General features: G+C 36.4%; 1 pseudogene; it reads left to right on the forward strand.

Moving 5' to 3' along the window:
- The first annotated feature begins 6,724 nt into the window (after nucleotides 1-6,724).
- LOC145776655 (all-trans-retinol 13,14-reductase pseudogene) lies at nucleotides 6,725-8,616 on the forward strand (annotated as a pseudogene).
- Nucleotides 8,617-15,687: the final 7,071 nt, after the last annotated feature.

A 15,687-nucleotide genomic window follows, 5' to 3' on the forward strand; every position in this document is an offset into this window, starting at 1 on the left:
ACTACGTATATGTGTATCAAACCTTACTAAGAGGTACAAATTCTTAAGGAAACACCCAAATTCTAGCCAGCGTTCCAAATTCCTAACAAGCACAATTTTCACAACGCAATGAAACCAGGAATGAAACGCAAAGAAACACAAAAAAGCCACGAGCTACGCACCTATTGTCGTTTAGCATCTTTAGTTTGCGAATTCGCAGCCAAGAGTTTAGGGCAGGGCTACTTAACTGGTGGACCGCGGTCCGAATTCGGACCTTCTGGGTGTTGAAGGTGGACCTCTGACTTCGGGAAAAATAACCTAATTGTCACATTTTAGGGCCTCTTTAAACAGATTTCCATTACGGAAAAGCAATTTTTTGTGATTATTCAAGAAACTGGAGGCTTTGCCCCCAGACCCCCCAACGCTTTGCCATCTTCTCTGATGTGCGATCCACACAGCTACACTAGGCTATAAAGAAACACAGCACACTTTTTCTTTTTTTATTTCTTTGTTTGTGTTAGACAAAAATCCAAGTCGGGTTACATACTACCTGAAAAGCGTTTTGGTGCTCGTAGCCTACTGGTTGGTTTATTTTCGTGGTTGCATATGAAATATTCACCGGACCGCAAAAATATTCAACTTGTCAAAATGGACCTACCAGGGCTACTCAACTAATGCAACTAATGCTACTCAACTAATTAGTTGAGTAGCCCTGGTCAAGGGCGTAAGTCTTTTATATCCATACTTTATCTAGCAGAATAAAATGTAGTAAAACCCACACACCACTAGATGTAGCCTACTCTAGTGGTCTGTGGTAAAACCATCTACAATTCCTCTAATTTATTAGAGAAGTTTATTGTGCTAAAATGCAGCTAGGCTGCAAACTGTAACTGCAGACAAAAATCAAACTGAAAATAAACACCAGTATAAAAACGACAAAGGAACTCGAGATGAACTTAAGGCAATGTAGCAACAAAACAATCAGCAACAACCAGGGCCGTTGACAAGATTTCTCGGGCCCGGTACCAATTTATTTTCGGGCCCCCTTCATCGACAATGTTATGAATATAAAGGTTGTGTACAAACGTTTATTGATGTCGTTTAAGCATGGTCATTTAACAAATCTTGCGCAATCTTAAAATTTCTTGAACAGCAAAACTTAGCTTAATAGGCTACTATCTCTATCTAGACCGCAAAACTTACTATCTAAGTTAGTATTCTAGTATCAAGGTTGGAAAATGAAGCTGCGTTTCCTTTTTAAACTTGACGATGCCACAGCCCCAGTTTTGCTATGAAAGCATGGATGGCATCATAGTCTTTGATGCGATTAGTATTCTTGCCCTGCAGGAGCAGATTTAAACTATTAAGGGATTCGAAAATGTCCACGAGGTAGGCCAACTCGACGATGCCAAATTCCGAAAGACGCTTCTACAACTTCCGCCGACGACGATTGGCGAAAGCACTCGCTACTTGCAATCTTAATTTTTTTTAAAAGAGCCTTTCTTGCTGGTCACAGCGGTAAACCATAATATCTTCGTGGGAAAGTTGTAACATAAATTTCCCAGATCCGTTCGTCTGTATGCAATGACACAGAAAAGAAAAAATACTCTTCTGAAAACGTCCTTTTTCAAGAATTGTATTTCAGCAAAAAATAGCCACTGGCTGTCCAAATTGGGACTCAGCACGGTACGCCACTAAAACTTGTCACCACAATACAAATTACTGAGATAAAGACGTAAATTTCATCTAGTTGGTAAGCACAAGCCAAAACAGTTAAATATTCAACCAACTTTTCAAAACGACAATTCTAAATGACGAAACTGACTTGAGATACTTCAAACGCACGTAACCAGCTTCTGTGACGTAATAGTCCATATGCATTGTTATGCAATTTCACAGGTGTTGAAACGGTTTGTGCAATGTTATGCTACAGGTGCAATGTTTTACAGGTTTTACGAAATAGCCTATGTTGCAATGTCGGCTCATTTTTTTAACAATTTCATGACGTAAGACGCCAGCTAGTTTAAGTAGATCATAACGGTTTTATGCGACGTTTGATTTGGTGAACGATTGTCCGGAACACTTGCATTGAAAAAAAGCTAAAGGTTTACTTTGATGGTCAAGGTGTTTTTTTTTCAAGATTGCGCTGCTAACGAGTAGGTCTCAAACCGTCGTTGCTCAGATTTTAAAAACATATGACGCATTGTGGTGGTCACAGCGGTAAACCATAATCTCTTCGTGGGAAAATTGTAACATAAGATTCCCGCATCCGTTCGTCTGTATGCAATGACCCAAAGAAACACTCTTTTGAAACCATCTATTCAAGTCAAGTCAAGTCAAGTCAATTTATTTTGTTTTAACAGCGCCATATATTAACAAACAATCAGAGTAAAATGTAGTTGTCAAAACAATGCATTGTACAACTGTTGGTTAGATTATGGCGCAATCAGGATGGTAGCGAAAGACCATAAGCAGTCATCTAGTCAGCCACCACCCCATCACAGTAAATCTAACTACACATTCATACACAATAGTGTGCAGAGGCAGGCACACTACTTCATTGAATAAAAAGGTTCGCCACTGAGATTGAAAAACAACTGCTGTTGGTTTGAATCTGCATCCTCAAACTGAGTAAGCCGAGGATGAAGATTCAAACCAGCGACCAAGAATTAACCAACGACCATATTCAAAATTGTATTTTTGTAAAATTAGCCACTTGGCTGTCGAAATTGGGATGCAACACCGTACACCACTAAAACTTGTCACTACAATCCAAACTACTTAGATAAAGACGGAATTTTCGTCCAGCTGGCAAGCACTAAGCAAGCAGTTGAATATGCGACCAACTTTCAAGCCACCATTTTACGAATGACTAGAACAGATTGCAATATGCCAAACGCACGTAGGCAGTTTACTGTGACGTAATAGTGAAACATTGTGAAGCAATTCTCAACAGGTGTTCAAAGGCGATGATGCAATGTTTCAACAGGTGTGATACAAGTCTTACGAACGATGGTGCAATCTTGGCTCATTTTTTAGGAAAAATTCCATGACGTAATACGCTAAGATTCAGTAGACCTGAACGGTTTTTATATGACGTTTGATTTGGTGAACCATTGTCGGGAACATGTGGTACAACTTGGTCGTTTACTATGACATCTATAAAGCCAAACTTCAGATAATTTTTGTCATACTTTTTCTTTTTTCCTACTCATTTTATGTCAATAGAACTGATTAATTAAAAATAAACTAATTAAATCAATGCTAAAATTAAAAAAATAGTTTATTCGTGGTACTATTGTAGAGTTGGGGATAGGCTACTGTTGTAGGCTACTTCTAGCCTCTGTCACTTGTTGGTCAATGGTCAGTCGTTGCCATTATTATTACAACTAAAGCTCGAGGCTGCTGTGTCAGAATGCCGTTGTGTTACGAGAGTTAAGGTGTCGCGCAAACATTTAGCAACGTCTAAAACAGGGCTACTCAACTGGAGAACCGTGGTTCAAGTCTGGGCCTTTTGGGTGTTGTTGGTGGACCTCGGGCTTATGGAAGAATCACCTCATTGCCACGTTTTAGGACCTCTTTAAAAACAGATTTCTACTGGGAGGAAGTTATTTTTTCAGTGATTAGCTTAGTAGCTGGGGAGCTTCGCCCCCCAGACCACCCAACTCCCTGTCAAAAATCCAAGTTGAGTTAAATTTTACCCAAAAAAATGGTCCGGAACTAGCATTGATAGTTTAATTTTCGTGGTTGCGTATGAAATAATTTATTCACCGGACCGCTAAATTCATTCAACTTGTCAAACTGGACCTTTGTTAACATTAGTTGAGTAACCCTGGTCTAAAACATCTTAAAGAATGCGAGATGTGACAACAACACGCTCTACAAACACTGTGCCACTGTAACACAAAGTTTCATCTTGAACAATCGACTGTCCAGCGTAGTTGTGAAAACGTGTTTGGTCATAATTCATGCAGAGTTTTTTAATTTCTTGCGCACCCCTTGTGAGCCTCACACGCCCCCCAGTTTAAGAACCACTGTTCTAGAAGTTGATTTTTTGAACTTTTGGTTGTCAGCGCATGGCGCTAGAGTAGGCTATTACTTCCCGATTCCATTGATGTTTCGCTGGTCATTCTGGGCTCACCAGAAGAGAATTTACAGCACAGGTAATGTAGACAGTCAAAAAGTTTTCAATTTGATTTGGGAAAGGTGTTTGGGCCTCGATCTAACATTTGCTGATTGCTGCAATCTGAAAAGGGTTTTGGTCTAATTTTTAGTGCAGAAATAGAGATAGCAATCTTCTTACTTGTGCCATTTCAATTTTTGAGTTTGTACAAATATTAGCCGGTTTATTTTGAAATTCGTGTTTCGGGTAATATTCGTGGTTAGGGAAATCTCTATACTAGACTAAATTCTTATTTTACTGCTTGGTGGTTGAAGTGGCTATTTAACCACCAGAAAGCTGAAGTGGACCCGTTACCCAGAAGGGGGCCCAGTACTTTACCATCTGACGGTTGAAATGGCTGTTTTACCCTCTGATGGCAATTCCTGTAGATCTGATTATATTAAGATCTTGATAATCTTTGAAGTCGCGGGGAATTTTTTATATCCGGGCCCCTTAAATATTCCGGGCCCGGGTCCAGAAGTACCACCTAGACTCCCTGTCAACAACGTAAACTACAATGCAACTTAAAGCAATAACACGTCAATCATATCATGATATGGTAGGCTACTACTTTTTTCCCAGCTTGGGTGGAAAATATTTTGCAGGGGTTTTTGGTTTTTTTATTGAAATGTTTAATAAGTATTAAGTAATTATCAGTATTATATATAAAGCACTTTCAGATTAAAAGAAAAGGCAAATAATTACGTAATTGGCAAATTCCAACAATATGTTTACGATTGTAGAACAACAAGGGTTAACTCATTGCAAGATTTCGCCGTAAAGGTGAATTGCGGAGATATTGAATGCTTCTTAATTCACGCAGCAACCTAAAACTGAAGCTATTTCTGAAAATTTATTGTTGATGAAATCACCGATTTGACGTCATAATGTAACGTTTTGGCTAAAGCGGAGAAAATTGAAAGCCACCAATCGCTATTGAACAGAATCACTAATGAAAGCTGCGGTTGGGTTATTGAGTGGAAAACAATTTATCAATTATTTTTGTTGACAACAAGTGAGTGTTTAAAAAACGCAAATATTATAGGAGAAAAACATTTTGCACAAGGTTGAAAACAATGAATACACAACGTAACAAAAATTTTTTTTTTAGTTTCCAGGTTCTAATCGATTTTTTCCTATTGCTTAGGACCAGTAGGCCTAAGTGTCGAAAATCAACTTTATTTCATATAAACTTTGCTTTTGTGGTTTAGAGAATGAAATTCTAAAATCGCAATATTTTTGAGAAAAAATATCAAAGATATGGCTAAAGAGCATCCAAGATGGATGTTAATCACTTTTAAATAATAATAATAATAATAAATATTTGATGTTGTAAGCACCGAGGTGCTTTTTCATCATTCTGATATACATAACGCATTTGCTGTTAATTGGGTTAACAGCTAGTTTAATAACTAATAACTCTAACTGTCAATAACATCTGATAACATATAGAAACTTTTAGAAGACATATTAGTGGGACCAGAAAACAATACGGTGATATATACATGAAAAATACATACACAATAGTACTGTCACTTAATACATAACATCATAAGATGATTTCAAGGTAAATTTCAATGGATCGCTGCTCCAGTGCTTGTCAAGCCTTGCCTTGAATGCATTCAAGCTAAGTGCACTTATGACTGTTGGTGGTAAATTATTCCAGGCATTTACTACACGCACTGTGAAAATGAGTAAATGTTAATGTACTTTGCAATACTTGCCATTTTATAGATAATGCTGTTTGCAGGGTTGATTTTTGAGGTGTTGTATAGAATATTTTATGATTTGCAATTGATATATTCATCACGGGTCCCTACAATTCTAAGAATCTGGCAGCACTGTCTTTCTTGCAAATACTGTACGGTAGTTTTTTAATTTGTTTTGTTAATAAGTTTTGCCAATGGTCGTTGCTCGTCGGTGTCCTTGGTCGCTGCAAGAGATGGAGTGGTTTAATCTTACACACCTTAAAGATACTACAATTTTTCCTATAAACCAGTTGACTGCAGTCCTGGTGACCCTTGTAACTCTCAAGCAGAGAATTGGATGTTGCTTTGTACGGTAGTACTTTGTTTTGCAATTAAAGAGGGAAAAAAAGGAATGGCAGCGGTAGGGATCGAACTCACCTCATCAGAATGATACTCTCTCAAACTCTATCGACCATAACACAAATCTCTGGATACCGCATTGTTTGTTTAATTTACTTGTAATATCAGAAACGTTTGAGGAGAGCACTCATAATATCACATCATGGGTGGTTGCTGCAGCGACCTGCATAATATAAATACGCTTACGGACTATGGTTATATTACATAACTGGTTAGTGGTTGCTGCTTTGCTGGTCATCAAGTATTAATGATGCATCTATGTAACCACATTTTAAGCTTTAAGTTTAATGTCTTTTTTAGTGTAACAAAAGCAAACCGGGAATTAAGTACAGTACCGGTAGTAGGCTACCTGTATGAAACTGCTAAATGGTACCTACCGTACGCGAATAGTAAAAGTTTGGAATCACTGGCCTTTATTAATTGGACTATATATATTGTTTTTCAGGTATATATTTTGAATAATAAACTGTTCTGATAGTTTTATGCAATTATTAAATGGATTCGTTCATTTTGTACTTTCTTAAAGGTTTGTTATCTTTGGGTTTGTCAGCTCTTGGAATAAACTTTTTGTGGAAAAATGTTTTCAGCAGCAAATCCAAAAATCCATTTGCAATAACAAACATTTTTCCCCCACGTCCTTTGGAAACTGATCGTAAAGTGAGAAAAAAACTTCTAAAGCGTTGTTTTCGTTCGGACCTTGTGCCAAAAGATCTTGATGCAATCGTAATAGGCAGTGGTATTGGTGGTTTGGCTTGTGCCGGTTTGATGGCACGGTCTGGAAAACGAGTTTTAGTTCTTGAGCAACATGATCGAGCTGGTGGATGTACTCATTCATACAAAAGTAAAGGTTGTGAATTTGATGTTGGAATTCATTATATTGGTAACATTGAAAAAGGGAGTATGAATAGATGTCTTATTGATCTTTTGACTGACAAGCAACTCCATTGGGAAGAGATTGATGAGAATTTTGATACTGTTGTATTTAACAGACCAGGACATCCCAGTAAAGATTTTGCTTATAAGAAAGGGATTAAACAAGCAGAACAACAACTTTTGGCTGCATTTCCTCGAGAACACAAAGGAATAAAAAGATATTTTAATTTACTAAAAAAGTCCAAATCTACAACAACGTTTTTTACGCTTTTGAAAATGTTGCCAAAATTGTTGCTAAAATTCCTCTTCTTCCTAAAATTAGACAAGCTATTATTTGCTGACTATGATTATCTCACCCAGAAATCTTTAAAAGAGGTCATTGATGAATTGACTGATAATGAAGAACTTAAAGCTTTATTTACTTACTGTTTTGGAGACTATGGTGTTCCACCAGAAGAGTCATGTTTTTTAATGCATGGAATGCTTTTCAATCATCTTTTTCGAACAGGAGGTTTTTATCCTGTAGGTGGTGCAAGCGAAATAGCATATCAAATGATACCTGGAATAGAACGATCAGGTGGTGCTGTTTTAACACAAGCTTTTGTGGAAGAAATTCTCATTGAAAATGATGTTGCATGTGGTGTTCGATTAACAACTTCAAATTCTTCCAAACACACTGTTCGTGCTCCTATCATTATATCCGGTGCTGGTGTTTATAACACTTATATTGGCATGTTGCCTAGTAGTGTAGGTGAAAAGTATGGTGTAATGGATAATATCAAACCAACCAGACCCGGAGTTACTTGTTTGCAAATTATGGTTGGGTTAAATGGCACCAAGGAAGAGTTGAATTTATCAGCTAAAAATTATTGGATGATAACCAGCAATGACCCAGGTAAAGAATTCTTAGAATACGAAGCATTGTCCAGAGAAGATGCCATTGAAAAAGATATTCCTGTTTTGTTTGTGTCCTTTCCTTCTGCAAAAGATCCTACCTGGAATGAAAGGTTTCCAAACAAATCAACATGTATCATAGTTGCCCTATCAGCCATGACTTGGTTTGAAGAATGGAAAAATGAAAAGACCAAAAAGCGTGGTGCGGTATATGATGGCCTTAAAAGTACCTTTATAACTCAAGCTTGGAAACAGGTGGTCAAAAAATTTCCTCACTTGGAAGACAAAGTGGATAACATTGAAGGTGGTTCCCCTTTAAGTCACATCCACTATTTAAACAACCAACATGGTGAGATATATGGCTTGCATCACAACAAAGAAAGGTTTTTTAAAAACCAAGCCATTGATCTTCGTCCTGAAACACCTATTCCAAACTTATACTTAACTGGACAGGATGTATTTACATGTGGTTTTATTGGAGGTGCTTTCGGAGGCTTGCTAACAGCATCTAAAGTTCTTGAACGTTACCTCATACTTGATTTAATCAACGATGTTAATAAAACACGGAAAACAATCAAAGCTGCAGAAAAGCTCAAATAAGCAGATGCTAGTTTTGTGCAAACTATTTTTTAGCATGCATTGTGTATCATTTGGTATACAAAAATAATATATATATATATATACAAAATTGAAACAATGAAAACTATCAATACTACAAAAAAGTGCTCAATGCTAAGCAAAAAAGCAAAGCAGAGCAAATTAAATCAAATATAGTTATTACTATCTGAAGCCTTTACAAATTGTTTCACCTAACGGATCATCAGAAGGTCTTATTCAAATAGAATCGATCATCAGATCATCAGAAGGTCTTATTCAAATATATCATCAGATATCTTATTCAGAAGGTCTTATTCAAAAAGTCTTATTCAAATAGTCTTCATCAGAAGGTCTTATTCAAATATATCATCAAATATAATGGATCATATATCATCAAAATATATCAAAATAATGGATCATATATCATCAAAATATATCATATAAATATATCATCAAATATAATGGATCATCAGAAGGTCTTATTCAAATATATACAAAATTGTGTGTGTTTAGGTACCGTACATGAATACATTTTACTCATCAAAAGTCAAGATCTACTTTGGCTTAACTGACGTTTTACACGCCTTTCAATTAAACAGCTCAAATACTTCTTGTGATAATTTGTCATGAAGCAATTGTTGTTTTTTACCTGGAAGAGAACAGATTACTTAGTTTCTATAGCCTATAGTACACTTAACTGAATTTGTGTACATTGTCAGTGTTATGCTACAGTTTCTGATGGTATTTTCATGGTACGATATTTAGCTAATTTTGATATAGTTGTGTTGCAAATGAAGTCAAATTCTTTCCCAATTTTGTTTTATAGCTTGATACTATTGCTGTACAGTTTACACTCTTGCTTTAAAATAATCTATGCATGTGTAGTTGTGTACTTGTGCAGTCATGCATGAAGACTGTTCCAATGAGAATTTCATAAATGTGTTAGCCCAGGCCCCAGACTTTCATTGGTTGATTGCATATTCAGTCACTTTTCTATTGACACAGCTCTCTGTGCTTTGTTATTTACATGTTTGATGGGTGCATCTGATAAGTTGAAGATTGAAGAAGTCAACAAGATGCTTGAAAAAATGTCAGAATAAGTGTGGGTTATTTCTTATATTATATGTATATATGTATTTTAATGATTTAGCCTACTCTTTATATGGGCTGCACTGTACAGCCATTTACTCATGTAACTGTGACAGTAATAATGTAATAACTGTGACAGTAATAATAAAAAAAAACTTTACACAGGCCTTAAAACTCGTGTTTTTTTCCGGCAGCCATCGTGGCCTACCGAGAGCTCCTTCTCGGCGGCCAAATCTGCGTGCTTGGAGGCCAAAATACAAATAACGATAGCACAAGTAAATAGAATTAAACCTGCAACAAGGCCAAAATGATCACTTAGTGTTGTTGAAGTCTGGGCGATGTCCTGCTATAGAATCGTTGTACCACGCAATAACTGCTTTATTGTAATCCGGTATTGCGGGACCATCTAACGACGCTAAATTGTTTCAACTGCTCGCTGATCAGTAAATTGTTTCAACTGCATTAGTGCATTACCGAATACCGCCTTTCATAAAACCTGACCATTTATACCGTTATGATGTCACCATTGAGTGTGTGAAGTCACTAACCCACAGCGGAAACATTTCTCAACTCTGAAGACACGTGTTTTCCCCTCGGATGTCAACTAACTTACCCAGACAACAATATCCGTCATTTTTACATTGATTCTACGTTTGCAGTCGTTAAATTAGGGTAAAATTGACAAATTTTGTTGTCTGAGTAGTTCTCCTTTTTAACAACGATTCAATTTCCGACAACATTGAATGGACATAAAAACAACAATATTGCCAGCCGATGTAAATTAGCACTTCAGATTAACACTTTGTTAAAATAAACGTCGGGAATTACAAACAAGACTTATAGCTGGTGATTCCAGCGTGATATTTTCCATACAATAGCAAATGTTTCCGCACAATATAATACAACAGTGGTGATTATGACGCGCTGACCTAATTCTGCGTCACTCTTTGATACTAGATATTTTCGACAGTTGATTCACGATCATTCTATCGCAAAATTAAATAATTAGCTAGAAAAAACCGGCGGCCAAACTTGGCCGACTGAGGAGGTAGCACTGGCGGTCATGCAAGCACTACTTAGCGGCCATGGCCGCCGGCTGCTTTAAGGCTTGTTTACACTTGGTTATGGGGGCTACTATATTGTTTAGTTCTCTAATTGAGGAAAGAAGACCCTGTTGCAATTTGTTGAACTTGAATGTTTTTGAGCAAAATCTTTTTGAATCTGTACAAATTTTGTGTCCAATTTATGCCAAATTTAAATATGATAACATTTCATAAGTAGATATCAGGATCTTTTCATATAGCATCAATACAAAAGTCTTTAAAATGGAGTCTTTTCAACATTTTTTTTTGTTCTTCACTGCTGTGTTTGACTAAAAATTTATTGTTTCCATTGCCTAAACATTGGGATGTCTATTGTTGCAGGTTAATAGAAAAAGACTTTTAAACTGCCAATGCCAATGAAACAATAACAAATAACCAAAAACCATACGATACCCTAGATCACATTTTTGGAGTAAAACTATTTATATAATATAATATCAAACCTATTTGTCTGAAACATATTATAAGGCGCTTAATGTGTGTTTGTTTATTGATTGTTACCATTGTAGTGTGAGATGGTTTGTCGCAATCGACTTTGTTTATAGAAGTTTTTGTCTTTGTTTAACACTAGAACGGCCGAAAAAAAAGTATACCTCTAACGGCCGCTGGTGTCGAAATCAACATTTTCACAAAAACTTTATTTTTCCGCAAAATTAACAGTAAGAGTTCGTTTTATTTTACAGTGATAAAATTATCTGAAGCACTTATTACTTTTATCACCTATTTGCGCTGTTCATTTTTTAGCTTTAGACGAAAATTATGACGTAGGCTACCAGGGTTTGATCAGTTCGAAGCTTGACTGTATCTGTATCTTGACTCTGTACAATGATCTAAAAATTCAACAGAACGAATATATACATAATTATTATAAAAATAGCACAAAGTTTTCTTATTCAGGAGAAAAAAATCAAACAAACCAACAAACACTTTACGCAGTGCAGCCTTTGCACTCTGTGACTTTCCAGTCACCATTATCACACTTCCCACTTTTCGACAGTGGCGACAAATGGTAACTGTATTGTTTTTGCAATAATGTCCATCATATTTTCTGCGTTTTCAAGGTTGTCGTCCCTGCTCTTCTCTGCAGTGTCGGCTTTCGTTTCAGCACATGAGCAGTTCTCAAGCTCTCAATCTGGAGGATAAAATCACGTCGACTGATGTTGCTGCCGGGACGTTTTCTAAAAATAATCCAAAAGTTCAAAGCTGCAACATCTAGCATATTTGTCCAAACTGCAAGAGGCCATCTTTTGCTTGCTGCGTGTGTGGGACATTTTCTTGCCATTTGGTCAAACACATCAACTGCTACTTTGTTCTCGCTATAAAAATGGATCACAGAGGGTTTCTTTTTTTCTGTTGCATCAATACTGGGGCTGTCATGCATAGTGGAAAGGACATTTGCATTTTTTTTTTGCCTGATAGTTTACAAGCATGCAGCTGTTCGTTGAATTGTAAAAGAATTTACTGGAAAATCTTTCTCCTCCACCCTTGGTCATCTCCTTTGTCAGTCCTTTACTGTTAGCTCGAACAGTTCCATATATGGTTATATTTCTTTCCTGTGGCAAACCAGCAAGATTCACCCTAGTAAAGAAGTTAACTGTTGTGACATTGTACCCGCTTTGTCTGTGTAAATTGGTGGTGATCCTGATCACTACATCCTCGGGGAGAAGCCTTCCATTTCGTTGTTTTCTTTCAATAGCTCCAAGGTACGATAAGTACGGTACGGTATTGCTTACATATTTGGAATGAACCTCGGCAAACACCCAAAATTTCATGCCAAACTTGTCTGGTTTGTTTGGCATGAACATGATAAAAGGACATCTGTTTTTCATTGGAAATAGCTGTTCATCGTTCGGCAGGCTCCAATCCGGAGTGTAATTGTTGATGCAATTGGCAACAAGTCCTTCCAGTGGCTCTCGAATATGAATATACTTATCTGTTGCAAATCGCTGATAGATTTTTGGAAGGTATTTGTAAACTCAGTGGGATGACCTAAAATCAAGCCAAGCGATAACACACGTCAAGCCGAGCGTTGGACAATTACCATGAGAAACTCTATAAGTAAGTGTGAAAACTATTGAATTAGTTTTTTCACACAGAAAATCTTTTATACTTTACAAATATTATTACATTTGTATGAGGTGTCGATTTCGACACCTCGGCCGTTGGAGGTATATTCGCACATTGTAGATAACATAAAAAGATTTCATAGAAAAATAATACTGAACTATAAAGTGTAAGCATAATTGGGAAGCTACTGAAAGTTTGAAAACGTTGCGATAACAATTAAGGCTCAAAATAGTGAACTAAATTTCTAAAAGTGTCGATTTCGACACCTCGGCCGTTCTAGTGTTAAAGCAGGGGTGCACTAAGTTTTTTAGCCACATTTTGCTTTTTGCAAGTCTTGGCAGATGCATTAAAATTTTCACTCATTTTTTCTATGAAATTTGACCTAAGGTTTAAGATTGTATAATGTATTATATATTCTAAAGCCCAGATGGAGGCCACAGATAAGGTTCCCACTGGTGGCCCACAGGCCCTACTTTGAGCATCTTTGGTTTAAAGGTACACTGGTACAGTAACTGAAAAGTACGTTTTATAAAATTAGATTTACTGAAAGTAAAATGTATATACACTTGATGTTGAAATTTTCTTTACTACGGTACGGTATATGACAACTAATAGTAGCTATATATTATCCAATAAATTGATCTGCATAAACTATGCAAATAAAATTTTATTACTGCTTAACCAGTTTTGAGGATGCATGCATTTAAACATTGCAAATATCTTCTAATTACTTTGATGTCACATGTTATGCCTAATAATTTTAGAGTTACAGCAATCGTTGTATTCATCTTAATCAAATTAATTTGCTATAAAGCATAAGTTTTCCAAAAACTTGCCTAAAAATGCAAGAATTTCTTTATAAATACAGTACGGTAGCCAGAAGCTACTTTAAGAAATGTTAGAATCGTTGGTGCTTAGTATGACTATGAACAAACTATGTGTATTGTTGTATCGTATTGTTGTAAGGCGATTTGATCAAAGATATGATTCACCAAATTCGACAGAATTGAACTTTTTGAAACTGTGTTTATTGCGCAGATTGTCGTTGGATGCGCAACACTGTTGGTTTGCATATTCAATCAACTAAATGCTCATTGTTACCCAACCAATAGCTTTATTTTGCATGTGTTTTATTCAATCGCATTACGTGAAGTTACTGCTATGTTCTGTACTACGGTATTATATGCTTTTATGACATTAGTTCTTTAATAAATGAAATTTAAAATTGTCTAAAACCACAATAAATTTAAAGTTACTGATTTTTTGACCTAGCTTTAACCATTATCATTTTTCTTAGCTATTTGATTTGATCCATGTCAGTGGTTACTAACTGTTTTTTGTTTTTTTTGCTGAGACTTTTCGGTCATTTGTCCGAAATGACTTGAAAAAATTCGGTCATTTTTTCTGATGAAAATATTTCCTTTTAAGTAGCTGATACAAACCAAAATTTGCACTTCATGACTAGCTACAACATTAAGTTTCGCTGAGAAACGTTGTCGTGTTTTATCTGAGAAAAGTTATAACAGACAAACGTTTTTTCAATTTTCGGACGTTTTGACCAAATTGACTATATAAATATTTTTTCGGACATTTTGACTGAATTGACTATATTTTTTTCGGACATTTTGCTAAAAAATCGATCAATGACCGAAAAAACCCCCCAGGGTTACTAACCTTTTTTGTTTCCAATTCTCTTCAATAAAGTGCAAGTCTGCCAACCCGTGAACTTCTATAATAGTAGGCAAGTGACCTTGAGAGAAAGTTTTGAAAAATAAAATAAGTGGTTAAAATATCGATTTTAATACTTTCGGTACTTTACCCTGGGCAGTAAAATCTTTGCTCTTTTTAGTGTGGTTGGCTAGTTTTATTTGAAATATATTTGTACCTGTATATTTGTGTGATGTCATTTGTGCTCTGGTACCGTATTTTGGAAGGCAAACTTCAGGTTCAAGACATTCTGTTACAGCCTGCTTTTTAGCAGGCAATCAACTGCGGCCAACCTCGACCTGTCACTGAAACATCTCATTGGGAGACCATTTGGTGCAAATTCTATTTTGTCCATTGAGCATGGCTTGCATTTGTGCCGATATTTGTTGTACCACTACCAGTGTTCTACATCTTGTGTTTGAGGCCGTTGCAGATCACTTAGTTATATTCAGGCGCAGCAGCCAATGGATTGTGTTTTTGTCGAGCGTTGTTAGGTTTACATGTCTAGGTCGACATGTAGGGCATTGGTAGAGAATCTGGTATGCAGTCTGAAAATTTGAGTGACATGCACAAGATGGTGAGTTAGCGAGGCCCCATTGAAACATATTGCTATTGAAACAGCCCGTCCCAGTTTGCAAGCGATTGAGTTTTACACATTCCTTCCGAGTTAGTTCTGCTCCTGGTGGAGCATTAATGTTGGAAAGGACCGAGAATTGAACTGGTCTCGTGTACTAGAGTGTTCAATTCTCATCTCAATTTTTTTCGCTAGACACACGTTGTGATACAGAAATTATCATGGTATATTTCAAACAAGACAATACAAGCTACAAATAAACAAACAAGCTAATCTACAACTGGAAGTAAGATGATGTCACAATAACATTATAATTGAAGGCCTGGTTGTTTGGATGTCAGAATAAAATGAAATATTCGCAACTTTACGTTGAAACAAAATTATTTACTTTTTTGTATGTTGTTGTTTCGAACGGTACTCCCATAACTTTTGCAACAGTTTCAGAGGAATCTTCAGCACTTTCAATGCACGGTATCCTATTGTACCAACACATTGCATTGTAGCTGATTTGTTTTTAAATTCAATGTAACTATA

Source organism: Aplidium turbinatum, chromosome 9 (genome assembly GCF_918807975.1).
Source record: "Aplidium turbinatum chromosome 9, kaAplTurb1.1, whole genome shotgun sequence".
Lineage (NCBI taxonomy): Eukaryota > Metazoa > Chordata > Ascidiacea > Aplousobranchia > Polyclinidae > Aplidium > Aplidium turbinatum.